The sequence below is a fragment of the Mustela erminea genome, chromosome 1, assembly GCF_009829155.1.
Source record: "Mustela erminea isolate mMusErm1 chromosome 1, mMusErm1.Pri, whole genome shotgun sequence".
In the NCBI taxonomy this organism is placed as follows: domain Eukaryota; kingdom Metazoa; phylum Chordata; class Mammalia; order Carnivora; family Mustelidae; genus Mustela; species Mustela erminea.
Genome location: NC_045614.1, coordinates 135,177,638 through 135,192,714, shown reverse-complemented (window position 1 = coordinate 135,192,714; position 15,077 = coordinate 135,177,638). Strand labels below are relative to the sequence as shown.

Below are 15,077 nucleotides of genomic sequence, written 5' to 3'. Positions count from 1 at the left end.
CTGGCTCGAAGCCCCCGGCCAGCTTCCCGCACCTGCGCACTAGGCGCCGGCTCGCCTCTCGGAAGCTTCCGAGGCACGCGGCAGAAGGCGCTTCAGTGCGTGCGGGTGCTTCTGCAAGCCGCGGTGCTAGGCTGGCCCACCTCCTGGGGAAGTGGGACGTGGTCCACCGCCCCGGGAGAGGTGGAGCCTGGCGGCGGCTGACGACCCCCGCAAGATTCATAGGACTGTTTCTCACTTGGAGCTAATCTGGCACGTTCTGATTCTAGACTTTAAAGTGCGGCGTCTCCCATTATTACTTCACAGGTTTTCTGCAACGGGAGATCACCGGCCCGAGGGCACGCGACCCAGCAGGCAAGCTCCGTCCTGCTCCAACTCCGCGTTTCCTTTGGTTCACGAAATCTGAACATCTGGACCTACCTGAATACTTGACTCAGTGTGGGGGAGGGGGCTTCCGATTACAGTTTTCTTAAAGAGAACTCACTGTGTGACAGCCAGCGGCACCTTAGGACTCCTTTATAACTATCTCCCTCCTCTCCCTCCTCTCCCCCCTCCATTTCCCAACCTCGTGAAATTATCACTGAGAGATGACCACTGTTGCCCAGAATACCTGATTTCTGATTCAATCTCTTCACCCTCTTTTCACCTTCTTAAACCCCTAGAATCAGAAAACATGCAGTTCACTAGTCAGGGTTCCCTTTTTTCTTGAGAAACTTTAGCCGTATTTCAAGATTTCTTAACCACAGTTTCCATCTCTTAACTATACTGAAAAGTCAATTAACGCTGTCCTAGAGAAAACTGAGGCTTGGGGGCCCCTGCGAGCCTCAGTCGTTAAGCGTTAAGCATCTGCCTTTGGCTCAGGTCATGATTCTGGGGTCTGGGATTAATCCTGGGGTTCTGGGATTGAGCACTGCATGGGGCTCCCTGCTCAGCTGGAAGCCTGCTGCTCCCTCTTCCACTCCCCGTACTTGTGTGCTCAGCACGCCAGCTCTCTAGCTCTCTCTCTGTTGCTGTCAAATAAATAAAATCTTAAAAACAAAATTTAAAAAACGAGCGTTGGTATACTTGTATTGCCAATATCCTCAGGTATTAGGGTCTTATGCAGTAAATTGTAGAAAAAAAAAAAAACAAGGTAATATCAGTGATTAGTACTCAAGTCAATTTCAGATGTCTTCGCCAATTCAGTTACTGAAAAGTTTGCTTATGATATATGGATTCTGGTAATATCCTAGGATTCCTACTGTTACATGGTGGTATAGAGCCATTTCAGCTTTATTATGCTTATACATTTTCTATTTAAATATCGGATTCATCCTCATAGATTTTAAATTTCTTGTCAAAATAATATGGGTATCTTTCCATAGCAATAAATGCACTGTACCTAGATAAAAATTATTCTTTTTTTTTTGTTGTTAAGATTTTATTTATTAATTTATTTATTTGACAGAGAGAGCACAGTAGGCAGAGGCAGGCAGAGAGAAAGGGAGAAGCAGGCCTGATCCCAGAACCCTGAGATCATCACCTGAGTGAAAGGCAGACACCATACCATCTGAGTCACCCAGGTGCCCCTATTCTCTTAAAAAAAAAAAAAAAAAAAGTAAACCAGTGATATTAACTCTAGATTTGGGGCGATTATGATGTGTCAGTTTAGATTCATTGCTTGTAACAAATGTACTGTTGCAGGATTGTGGAATCCAAAGGCCAAGAAAGCATTCCTGAGACATTGTATGGTACAACTTAGTAAGTTTATTTAAGTAGCACAAGGACAGGACCTTATATGAAGCCAGTTATATGCTTAGTGCTCAAGGGGGAGGAGATGTGCAAGAAAGATTAGATCATGAATGTTTTCTTAAAATTTCTACTCCTAAAACTACTTTTCCAAGATTTTCTGGTGCTTATCATTCAGCCCACTATTAACTATTGATGAGATGTACAGGCAGTCATGAGACCCTTTTAGAATGTAGCAACCAGCACACATTTGATCCTCATCAAGACTATACAGGCTGTAGGTCAACCTACTGGGCTCAAGGTGAACATTTTTCTCCTTCCATCCCTCATCATTTCCCCCCGGACCAATTTTTGTTCTTTAAATCTTTAAAGTTGTTGAAGGGTGAAAGGCTCATCTTCTATAACTTCTTCAAGCTGACAGGGGCCATAGAGATGTCCCTAGCTACGGGACTGAAAATGGTCACTATCTGTCTCTATAAATAAATTACAGAGGCCATTGCTATATAGTCCAGAGTGAACATTGGAATAAATTTGTTTCGAGTAGTAAGAATCATCTGTGAGCTGGGCAAAGGAGTCAGGAACTGCTTGCATGTATCTGGACAATAGGAGAGAACAAAGTGAAAGGGACAACATATTAGTATTAATGTTATAATGAAAATAAGAAGAGCAATGAGAAGGTCCTTCAGCATGGACCACAGTCAACTTTCTAACCAGGAATGTAACCAGTCATTAAGTGGCAGTGTAGGGACTTTAAGAGCACCAATTTGATTACTCATATCGGTAATTCTGTTATATTTTTGTTATCATCTAGAAGATAGACACAACATTCCACTGTAATAATGGCACATGTTCCTCCTTGTGCCACTGCTAAGATATCTAATGCCATTCTATTTTATAGAATTACTTACACATGAGTTGCTTTAGTGTTAATGCTATCTTCAGAATCATTTAAGGCCTTAATTGTGTATTTATCAAGGGCCTCCATGTGCCATTGACATCTCTAAATCTATTGATGGAATAAAAAGAGACATCAGATGTTCATACCAATGGAACTTGGATCTTGTCTATCATTGTTTTAGATATGGAAGATTAGCTGGAATTGTGATAGTCCTAGTGCTAAGGTCATGCATAGTGCATCTTCCAATCCAGCCTGGTGGAAGCTATGGTCACAAATTTGGCCCACATAACCTTTATGTTCCATTAGGTGCAAGCTGTCTGATGCCTGGTCTCCTTGTCCAGTCAGTAGAAAACCAATCATTTGTCTGTGAAATAATGGCATGGTCACAGGGTTTTGGGGAGGAGCCACTCCATTTGGCAAGTACTCTTGGGCTATGAATCAAGAGCATGGTTTTTCAAGGCACCTGGGTGGCTCAGCCTGTTAAGCATTTGCCTTCAGCTCAAGTCACGATCTCGGGATCCTGGGCATGATCAGACTTCCTGCTCAGCAGGGAGTCTGTTTCTCCCTCTACCCCTCCCCCTGCTCATGCTTTCTCTCTCTCTCTCTCAAATAAATAAATAATATCTTTAAAAAATTAAGAGTATGGTTTTTCTATTCCCAGCATAAAAGGGCCTTTTGGCTTAGTTGTCCTATTTTAGGAGTAAGCAACATATATCCATAACATATTTGATATAAACCTTCCTAGGTGTCTCAATTAGGACTGTGTAGTGGGGAAATTTGTCATCATGAGCCTATCTGTGGGTTGCTATAGTCTGTTAAAATGTTGATAGTTTGAGGATAAGAGAGAGGTGCCTATAGACTAGAGAGTCCCATGTAACATTACCACAGGCCAATAAAAAACATTTTTAGTAATAGAAAGATACCTATATGTGCTGGTATGGGGCTGACTTTGTGTTGGGTTTGGTTAAAGGCAGCCACTGTACGCTTTGCCAAACACTCTACTTATAATTATACAATAACAGAGGTGGCTCCCAGGACAAATATGGCTGAGGGATAAAAGCATTAAGAAGCCTTCTTTGTCTAACATCTAGCCTTAACAGTATCCTAATTAGGAGGAATTGCTGGCAAGTGGGAGATGACTTGTCCCAGGAGATTAGGGCATCCCCAAGTACATTCTCCAATCCAATTATAAGGAAGGTGGGGCCGTCCATTATCTCCACTAGTTCATAGTTAACCCCATGGGGTGGGGTATGCTCTTTTGTTTTTTTTTTTTAAGATTTTACTTATTTATTTGACAGAGATCAAAGTAGGCAGAGAGGCAGGCGGGGGGGTGGGGGGAGGCAGGCTCCCTGCCAAGCAGAGAGCTCGTTGCGGGGCTCGATCCCAGGACTCTGGGATCATGACCTGAGCTGAAGGCAGAGGCTTTAACCCACTAAGCCACTCAGGTGCCCCATTCTCTGACTTTTAAGGAAAAATTTTGTTATCCCAGCCATATAGAATTGATCAAGCTGATGGCTGAGTTACATAATTGTTGGGGCGTTCATCCTAGTGTCCAACTGTTTAAATAATCATATGCCCATGGGGTCCCTTTTATTATCCCCATAGAGTGATAAGCAGAAGGATTGTCTATATATGAGCTATTATGGCAATGTGTCTGAAGTTTACCTCAAGTTGTCTAGTTTAGGCAAACAACAAACATTTAAAGACAATTAAAACTAGAATCTTACATCCATAAGGATGCATTATTGAAGCATAATTTTTCTCTCTAAATTCACTCTTATTTCCAAAGACAGCCAAATCAAGACTAATTCATTTATAAAACAAGTCCAGTTTTAACAAATTTGGTCTAATTATTTATATAATCTTAGCAAAAATAGTGATTGATCATATAGATCTTTTAAAATCTGCTTTGCTAGGACTTTTTATAAAGAATCTTTAGAATGAACTTTTAATAGCTTCTTAAGGCCAGAGTAAAGCCAAATATTTGTTTGCAATACCTATAGATTTGGGTGCATTCCTCTTCTTGAGGTCTCCAAATACCGTGAGGGTTCTTGCACCTGCCAGGAAGTAACATTCTTTACTCACCTGGTAAGGCTGCTGGGCACTCTGTAAGCAACATATCAGGCTAACATTCTCAACGGGTTTTAATGGCTCCGTAAAGTCAATCTTAATTCCTTGGAGCTGTGTGTCATATCTCAGTCTATATATGTCTCTCTCAAATATGACATTCCAGTCAAAGCTTTGGTATTATAATCAATGTTTCCAATGGTGTCCTATTACAAGAAGAACAGAAGCTCATTGAACTTGTGCAATGGAAGTAGCCGTGGAAGAAAGAATGCTCATTGAGAGTTTCTGACTTCTGAAAGGTTCAGGTAGAGAGAAAAGTTAAATGCTTCCATTTGTTCACAACGGAATATGTTATCATCTTCCTCAATTTGTTCATTCCTATTTACTAGTTTTTGTTTATTTTGAATGCAGCTTGCCCATTCATTCTGGAAATTCTGGAAGCTCAGTTTAATGATTCTAAAGATCTCAAAAACCTGTATCTGCCAGAAGTCCTTTTTATGAATTTCCTTGAAGATGAAACACATTTTGCAAGAGCATCAGAACAATAACTATAAATGACAAAAAAAAAAAAATCAAGACTCAGAAATAGACATGGTTAAAGATCTGATATGGGGTTCATTCTTATGTAGCTGACAAGGAAATCAGTTGTTTCTGTGACACACAACATTTCAATCATTCAAGCAATGACCTTATATCAACATATATTAAAACTTCAAGAATTTCATGTATTTTCTAGAATAGTTATAACATATACCCATCCAAGACAACCTAAGGCTTATCATTATTGGTTTGACAGTGCTTTCCAAGGAACTTAACATACCAAATAAACAAGCTTAATTAGTCAAAAAGACTTCTTTTACAATTCTGATCTCAAGGAAATTTGTTTAAAACCTCAGAAAGTGGGGCACCTGGGTGCCTCAGTAGATTAAATGCCAACTCTTGATCTTAACTCAGGTCTTGATCTCAGGGTGGTGAGTTCAAGTCCCATGTTGGGCCTCATGCTGGGTGTGAAACCTTCTTAAAAAAAAAAAAATCCTGAGAAACTTGTTGTTTTTTTAAATATGTATTTAAGTAATCTCTATATGCACTACGGGGCTTGAACTCATGACCCCGAGATCAAGAGTCACATTCTTCTGACTGAGCCAGTCCCATATGCCCCAAAAACCTCAGAACGTTTTAGAGCACATGCCTCAATAGGATTGCAGGTCATTGGGGCTCCTGGGCGGCTCAGTCATTTAAGCATCTGTCTTAGGCTCAGGTCATGATCCCAGGTAGGTATCCCAGGTAGGGAGCCTGCTTCTCCCTCTTCCTCTGCCCCCCCACCCCCACCCATTCGTGCTCCCTTCCTTGCTCTCTTTTGCTCTCTCAAATAAATAAATTTTTAAAAAATTTTTAAAGTGATTACAGGTCATTATAAATTTAATATTTACATTTAACTAAGGGTTTCTACAGAAGATTATACAATTGTTAGTAAAACTTAGCTCCTTTAACATTGAGAAGTTTTTTTTTAAGATTTTATTTATTTATTTGATAGAGAGAGCAAGGGACACAAGCAGGCAGAGCAGCAGAGGGAGAGGGAGAAGCAGGCTCCCCACTGAGCAGGGAGCCTGATAAGGGGCTCGATCCCAGGACCCTGGGATCATGACAAGAGCTGAAGGCAGCCGCTTAACCAACTGAGCCACCCAACATTGAAAAGTTCTAACTTTCTTAAGTAATCGAAGTTCTGATAAAGACAAAACATAGAAGCTTTGGTTTTCTGAGCAGATAAAGAATAGAAAGGGGGAAAAAAACATTTTCATTTTCTATCAAGAGCAGACCAACAATCTAAGAAAATGTCATCATTTTAATGGAGAGAGAAAAAGCAGGATTTCAATCTCATACCAATGTACTTTTAAAATCCATTCATTTCCACATTAGTCCTAACCACATATAAAATTCTACTCCAAAAATTTCCCCTCACAAGTCTTCTACACTTTCTTTTTCATTCAGATTTTGTCCTAAGCCTTTTCTCTCCAAATACCCAGTCTCATTTTGGGACCAAAGTACTTTCTTTCTCTTTCAACAAAATCCCATTCCTTATATCTTTTTGTATTAAAAACATATTTTTATTAATTATTTTTATTAACATATAATGTATTATTTGCCCCAGGGATACAGGTCTGTGAATCATCAGGCTTACACATTTCACAGCACTCACCATATCACATACCCTCCCCAAAGTCTCAAAACAGCTTCTTAGGAGGACTCTATCACTTAAAGTGTTTGTTTGGGTTGGGGTTTGTTTTGTTTTTTGTTTTTTGTTTTTTCATTTTATTTTACTTTATTTCTTTTCAGTGTTCCAGCATTCATTGTTTATGCACCTCACCCAGCACTCCACGCAATGTATGACCTCCATAATACCCACCACCAGGCTAACCCAACTCCCCACCCTCTCCCCTCCAAAACCCTCAGTTTGTTTCTCCGAGTCCACAGTCTCTCATGGTTTATCTCCCTCTCCAGTTTCTCCCAACTCACTTCTCCTCTCCATCTCCCAATGTCCTCCATGTTATCCCTTATGCTCCACAATTGCACTATGGGGTATTTACCCCAAAGATACAGTGAAAAGAACGGCCATCTGTACCCCCAATGTTCATAGCAGCAATGGCCACAGTCGCCAAACTGTGGAAAGAGCCAAGATGCCCTTCAAAAGAAAAATGCATAAAGAAGATATGGTCCAAATATACAATGGAGTATTAAGCCTTTATCAGAAAGGATGAATACCCAACTTTTGTATCAATATGGATAGGACTGGAGGAGATTATGCTGAGTGAAATAAGTCAAACAGATAGAGTCAGTTATCATATGGTTTCACTTACTTGTGGAGCATAAAAACATCTTTTTCTTGAATACAGAGTTGTTTCCCTAATTTCCATCAGTCTTCATTACATTTAGCAGAATTTTAACCTGTAGAAGCCTTAGTCTCCAGTAAAAATTAAGTAGTAGCCAATTTGGAACTGTTTACAAATATATTTCATAATTTCTAAAAACATATGTTTTGTCCATACTAAATCTTTCAATAAAGCAGAAAGCATGATTACCAACAGCCCCAAGTATCCTCAGTTTCTCTGCAGTCAGAAACCAAAAGCAGATGAGCCTATATTCAGTAATCAATGTTTAGTATTCTATTTTATTTGGAAAAGACTTAGTTATCCAATGAGTTTAACCCAATTTGTCATCTAACTTAGCAAAACTTTAAAGGTTCAGGTTACCAAAGATTTTGAAGGCTATTTTAGCAGTTGCCCATGAGAACTTTGAGACACATAAAATTAGCCTTCATATTAAGTCATCTTTTGCAGACAAACTGCAACAGAGATAACTTGAGCTTATTTGACCTTTAGTATGCCTTGGCAGAATACAAGTTTTAATGCGCTAAAGACATGTCTTTTTTTTTTTTTTTTTTTAAGTAGGCTCCCTGCCAAGCATGGAACCCAATGCAGGACTTGAACTCACAACTCTGAAATCAAGGTGTGAGCTGAGACCAAGAGTCAGATGCTTTATCAACTGAGCCACTCAGGCACTCCCAGACATGTCTATCTTAATTAAACTAACAAATTTCATTAGTTTAAATATTGAATATGTTGCACCTCGGTCCACTTAAGAGGTTTTTGTTCCCCACTGTTGATTTTTACCTGGGGCACACCTGTGGGGAAATGAAGTGGGCAGTTTAAGTCCAGGGAGGGGTGCCCTTCACCTGGGTAGCCAGGATAGGAGAAGCAGGAGCCAATGGCACCCGCGGCACTGAGGATGGTACCGGAGCTGACTATGCGGTCCACGCCCGAGTTGGTGCAGAAACTGGAGGAGAGGAAGATGCAGGCAGAAGAGATGAGGTAAGGCCTGGAAGGCTGGAGGTGGATAAAAGCTCAGGGGGCAGAGAAAGAGAACTCCTGCTCCTAAAGCTCATCCGTTCAGACAGATGAACAGACCCGTTTTCTTTCCACCAACAAAAAGTGAAAATAAGTAGTCCATGTCAGGCTGGAGAAGACAGGGTACCTCCCCGAAATAAAAAGAGTTTGGCAGCTGCTTGGGAATATTCCTTAAAGTCTCTGTCCTGAGGTAGACTACTAACCAGACCACTGGCTTCAATTATTATAGGCATTAACCCAGGAAATGGATGAGGCAGAAAACCCCACATACAAGGGTCAGGCAGCATTCATCCAGTCCTCTCAAGAAGTAGTCCAGATCTGGCACGTGAAAGAAGAAGCAAACAAAGAGGAGGTGAGTGATTCAGGAAAAGCAGAGAGAGGCAGGTACAGGAGCTTGGCCGCAACCTATTTACAAAAGACGCAGTAGCATGGGGACAGGACCCATGGCTAGAGGTCAGCCTAGTGAGCTAATGGTGAACATCTTTCTGCTTCTGTTCCCCATCAGTAACACTCTGGTGGAGGAGGCTGATCATGGGGGAGGCTATGCTAGATGGTACAGCGCAGGAAATACATGAGAAATCTCTGTACTTTCCCCTCAATGTTGCTGTGAACCAAACTCTAAAAAAAAAAAAAAAAGTCTTTATCGATATTTTAAAATTTTTAGTGTAATTGCTCCTAGAATTAGTTAATATGACTGAATAATGAATAATGCTTGGAGCTATTATATTTTCCACTTGCGTCTTCCCTCCTACCTCCTTCCCTGAAAATAATTCTGTCGCAAGACAGCGGAAGTAGCTCTCACAAGACTTAACTGGTTTCTGTTTTCCAAAAAGCCTCAGCTGGCTGAGGAAAATAACATCTAGGGGAAGAGGCTGAATGTTTGGGAGAAGCAGAAAGAGAGGAGTGTGGAGGCTGCTTCAGAATGGAGATGACTCAGCTCTGGGTGGAGGAAGCTATCACACCTACAGGACGGGCTGCAGCTGTTTCTACGGGGAGGCGGCCTTCAAGGCCCAAGCCCATGGGCTTCCAACTCTGCCATGGCTTCCTGTGACCCAGCATGACCAGGAAGTGGCAGAAAGCTTCCAGAGCCCACACAAAGAATAGCAGCCTCAGCAGAGACCCTCAACTCTCCCTACTTGGGTTTGTGGGCTGGGATTCAGGCCTCCTGCAGAAGATCATGTTGGCTTGGAAAGGCTGGTTAAAAGAAAACACTCGAATGCGGAAGTACGTAGTTATAATCCTTCAGCCTAAAAATCTGAGGTGCTGAGGTGCTCAGCTACCTCCCAAAAAAGGAAGGGAGGGGGAAGATTCAGCTGCTTTGGGGCTCTGCCTATATACTGGCACTGATCTCTTTTTTGATAGGATCTAGGAAAAAGAAAAAAGATGGTAAATTTTGGCAGTTATTAACAGGTGATATGAAGAGGAAGTGATACAACATGAATTTTATGTCAATCTTTGGCGCTCAAGTCAGACTCCCTGCTTAGACATTCTCTGTCTCAAGCACCAGAACAGAGGGCCTCAGCCACAGAGAGCTGCCCCGTAGGCAAGCTAAAACACTTTCTGATTTGGGGTTTTAGTAGCCACAGAATTCAACATCCCTCTGTTGTCTCCCAGCACATCAGCCTCAGAGGAATTATATAATACAGACAAGCTGTGATTTTCCAAAGTTGGAAGGCACCTGTGGCTCCTTTCTAGGACTTCAGAGAAAACACAGCAGCAACTGGTACCGTGATTACAGGGGCAGTGCCTAGGGGACAGTGAGCTAGGAGGACTTCCTAGCATTTCATACAAGTTCGTTTCCACTACAAAAAGCACCAAACTGTATGCTGTAGCAGAGTTCACAGACTCAGAGGAAATCTAGAAAAACCTCATTTTCAGAGGAAAAAAACCTACCTGCTGTGTTGGTATTGCCTTAATGATTGCCTTAATGCTGAGTTTGAGCCTAATTTTGATACTACTGCCTAAAAAATATATGAACTACACAATTTTACTTTATTGTTTTAGAGAGGGAGGGGGAAGGGCAAAGGGAGAGGAAAAGAGAATCTTAAACAGGTTCCACACCTGACTTGGGACTTAATCTCATGACCCCTACATCATGATCTGAGCTGAAATCAAGTGTTGGAGGTTTAACTGACTGAGCCACCCAAGCGCCCCTAAACTGCTCAGTTTTAAACACTGAGGCATATGTAGGATTTATTTCACACAACTCTTTTCAGCTATACCACTGGATGCAATTTGGAGAAGGAAAAGTCTGTCTTCTGTTCAATAGTAGGTTACCTCCAAACTAGTTCCCCTTTCATTTACTATCTATCATTAATAATCATTTTATTTTGGGGCACCTGTGTGGCTCAGTCGGTTAAGCATCTGCCTTTGTCTCAGGTCATGATCCCGGGGTCCTGGGTTGGAGCCCCAAGTAGGATTCCCTCCCCCACAGGGAGCCTGTTTCTCTCTCTCTCTCCCTCTACTCTTCCCCCCAGCTTGTGCGTGCTCACTCTCTCAAGTAAATAAATAAATAAATAAAAGCTTTTTAAAAATTATTCAAACATTTTGAATTTCAAGAATTCTTTCCTATAAATCATTCATAGAATTTTGATGCTGATTCAGTCTTATCTGGTTCTCTAATCCACTTCATCAAACCAATTTGATTATTTGGTTTGAAATACCAAATAATCTTTTCTTTGAAATAATCTTTGTCTTTGAAAGACACAAAGAACACAATCTCTGTTATCTAAGCGAACTAATACACAGCTACAGTAGAGTTAATAATATCAGAGAAGCTGTAGTCTAGGGTGAGCGTATAGCAAATTGGGACAAGGAGCCAGGGCCTGAATCGGGGGAGTTCCCAGGACTGCTGGTAACTGGTGACCAGGTAGCTGGGGTTAGGCGGAGGTGATCTTCACCTGTTCTAAAGTCCATAGAGTGGTTTCTGTAGTTGACACAAATCAGAGTGGCTGCCCGCCTCACAATTAAATTTCCATGTGTCATGTCTATAGTCTCCACCTTTTCAGTTTATGGTCTCTGTCACCTATACTCAGACTGGTTGGAGTGAGGCAAGACAAGTGTGGTATTGGCTAATACCTTCCTAGCCATGGCTGGCCTCACCGCTGAAAAATCAGGAAGCATTCATCTTAAGTTTTAGAGGCAGGGAATAATACCCCTCTGTTGTTTAAATTCTCTTCTGAGACACTGCCCTGTTTTCTTTTAAAGGAGAAGAGCTAAGACTTTTCTAGTTACAAAGACCCACCTACTTGGCACAGGGCCGTATACACTCATCATCCTATATCTTCAAGATGGCAACATCAAGTACATGTGTGTTAAGACCTTGAAATGATTCATGTGGACAGTAACATACAGTTCCTTTTTGTTCTCTTTCAGGATGCCCTCAGTGTTCATTATAACCAGAATTCGCCTTTTCTTAAAGACAGATTGAAAGACAAAAGCAGATGGTGTGTTTTTCTGGTACCCTGTCTCATTGCTGAGATTATCTCAGCACCGTATCAGTAAACACCAAACAAGTTTTAGAGATAGCCTTCAAAAAAAGGAAGAGACATCCACCTCACAGATGTCATAATCTCAATACAATGGCTAACATTTATCGAGCACTTAATATAAACCACACACTGAACTATATCATTCATTCACTCGCTTAATCCTCATAACCACTCTATAAAATAGTTACTATTTTTTAAACTTTTAAATGAAGTATTAAAAAAAAGTCTCTTATTTTTATCCTTATTTTACAAAGGGAGGAACAAGCAAGTTTCAGTAACTCCCTTGATCAAGCTACCAAATAGGGTTCTCTGATTCCCAAGCAGGCGTCTTTACTGCTGGGCCATGTGCTTTCCTTTTCTTACTCACCTTCTATATTAGCTTCCTACAGTTGCTGTAACAAATGGCTATAAATTTGGAAATTTATTCTGTCACAGTTTGGAAAGACAGAGTCCAAAACTAGGGTGATGGCAGGGTTGCATTCCCTGCAAATGTTCTGGGAGAATCTGTCCTTGCCCCTCTCAGCTCTGGGGGGCTCCAGCACTCCCTTGGCCTGAGGCTGTGTCACTCCAGCTCCAGCCTCTGCCTTCCCAAGGCCTTGTCCTCTGTGTATCTTTCTTCTCTTTTTTCTGTCTCATATAAGGACACTTGTCATAGATTTAGGGCCAACCTGAGTAATTCAAGATGATCCCATCTCAAGATTCTTAATTACATCTGCAAAGACCCTTTAAAAAAATTTTTTTTTAAATTTATTTATTTGACAGAGAGAACACAAGAAGAGGGAGTAGGAGAAGGAGAAGCCGACCTCCCGCTGGGCAGGAAGCCCAATGTGGGGTCTTGATCCCAGGACCCTGGGATGATGACCTGAGCCGAAGGCAGACGCTCAATGACCAAGCCACCCATGCACCCCTGCAAAAACCCTTTATGTGAATTGGGTCACATTTCCCAGGTTCCAAGAGCTAAGATATGGACACCTCTTTTGGGTGACCACCATTTAATCCACCATGCCTTCCTAATAAGATCCTTGAATATTGGGGTGCTGGAATGGCACAGTCAGGTAAGCATCCAACTCTTTTGGCTCAGGTCATGATCTTGGGGTCATGGGATCGAGCCCCATGTTGGGCTCCATGCTGAGTCCAGAGTCTGCTTGGGATTCTCTCTTTCCCGTTCTGCCTTCCCCCACCTCCACGATGTGTGCACGTGCCCTCTCACTCTCAGATACAAAATTAAATCTTTAAAAAAAAAAAAGCAAAGATCCCTGAACAATGTACTTTTCACAGGTACAGTGTTGAGGGCTTCACAGACTCCTAGAAAACTAGATAACGAATCCCAGAGATCATCTCCCATTTTCAGCAGAATAAACTGAGGCTTATAAGAGGGGTCCCTTATTCAAGGGGCCACAGCAGGTTCACAGCAGATTTAAGGCCACATTTTACCTTCCTGATGCTGTATCCAAGGGCCCTTTCACATAATGAGAGGATGATTAATATATATCATTGTAGGATTAAAAATGTTTTCATCTGTGATTAAAAATGATCAGTATGTCTCTGTGGCAAATTTCTCTCAGATCTCAGGCTCAGGAAAAAGGTGTGTTTTGTTTGTTTGTTTGTTTGTTTGTTTGTTTTCACAGCTAGACTAGGATACACATAGCTATGAAAGTTACATCATTATATCTACTTCCATCTGACTGCTAAGGTATTAGGTCCAAATCTTAGATACTGACCGATTTCCTCCTCCCCAGACCAAATAAATTACTTTTCTCCAGATGACTTTTGCATTGGAAATTTGAGTCACAGCTCCAAGATACAAGATATCAAATACCGAAGTAAAGCAGGAGGCTGACCACTCTGAGGGAATATGGGGACTTTGAGAACTGGTCATGGGTGTTAGCCTCTCACCTCTGGAGCATGTGTCCTGGGGTGGGAGAGGATGTGTGAGGGCTCCCTTTGTAAAGGTTTGGGGGGTGTTTTCTGCCCTGCCTCTCTGCCCCAGTGTCTGTCCCTCACCACTGAAGAGCTCAGTTCTGCTTGCCCTGTCCCGGAGGGGCCCAGCAGCCTGACATTAACTAAGGCCCCCCGGAAATCTAAGAGGGGACTGCCAGCAGGAGGAGAACTGGCCTGCCCTCTCAGAGCTGGGGGGCCACAGGAGCATGAGTGTCCCTAGAGATCAGATGAGCTGGGATACGGTGGCCTAAGGTCCTGTCCCCGGTGCCAACCAGAGCTGCACAGGAGCCTCAGTGGGAAATGCTGGAAATACCCTAGCACTCCTAGAGGCTGCAGGAAGAGTAAACAAGGAGCCTGAGGGCAGCACCTCCCCTGGCCAGGGCAAACTGCAGGTGAGAAGCCCCCAAAGATAGATGCCAAGAAACCCATGGAAGAACTCCCAAGTCTCCAAAGAATTGTAAAAGAGCCTCCAGGAAAAAAGGTCAGTTTCAAACATCTCCCAGGTCCAGAGAACTCAAACTGGGCTTCCAGAACTTTCTCTCCCCTCTGCCCTCTGTCCTAATGCAGGACAGATTAGAGACAGTAGGTAGCTGGAAGGAGAGGTGGGGGTAGGGGGTGGAGAGGAGGTAATTTAGAAAAAAGCCAGCCCTGTGCTTGCCCCAGGAACAAGCAGCCCTCCTGGAGCAGGCCTTACCTGAGGGAGTAGCTTGGAGTTTCAAGGGAAGGTGAAGCTTGTGTTTTGCAATTTAAAGGGGCCTCAGGTTTTGTGTACCAAACCCTGCAGAGCCAACCAAAAAAGTCAGGTCTGTTGGCATTTTCATCCAAAATCATTGGAATACCTTCCCCCACTGAGTACATTTTAAAGGGACCTTCCTCAAAGAACCTTTTAAAGTCTCTATGTAGGTTCCTGTTCAAATTATCACTCACATTGTGTTGAAAACAAAAGTCACCCTCTCTACCACTTGTCCATGAACAATTGGAGATCTCTTACTCTTAAACAAAAAGATGTTTGTTACAGCTGGACAATGTTGGCAGAGATGGGTCCCAGCTTGT

The 15,077-nt window shown here is 42.2% G+C and overlaps 1 long non-coding RNA gene across 1 annotated transcript; it reads right to left on the bottom strand.

The window, feature by feature from the left end:
• Positions 1-7,335: 7,335 nt before the first annotated feature.
• Positions 7,336-14,776, bottom strand: LOC116601094. Its single transcript, XR_004289917.1, has 3 exons — positions 14,719-14,776; positions 8,864-8,910; positions 7,336-7,370 (listed from the first exon to the last, which is right to left on the bottom strand). It is a non-coding gene; the product is annotated as an uncharacterized LOC116601094 (long non-coding RNA).
• Between the last annotated feature and the right edge of the window lie 301 nt (positions 14,777-15,077).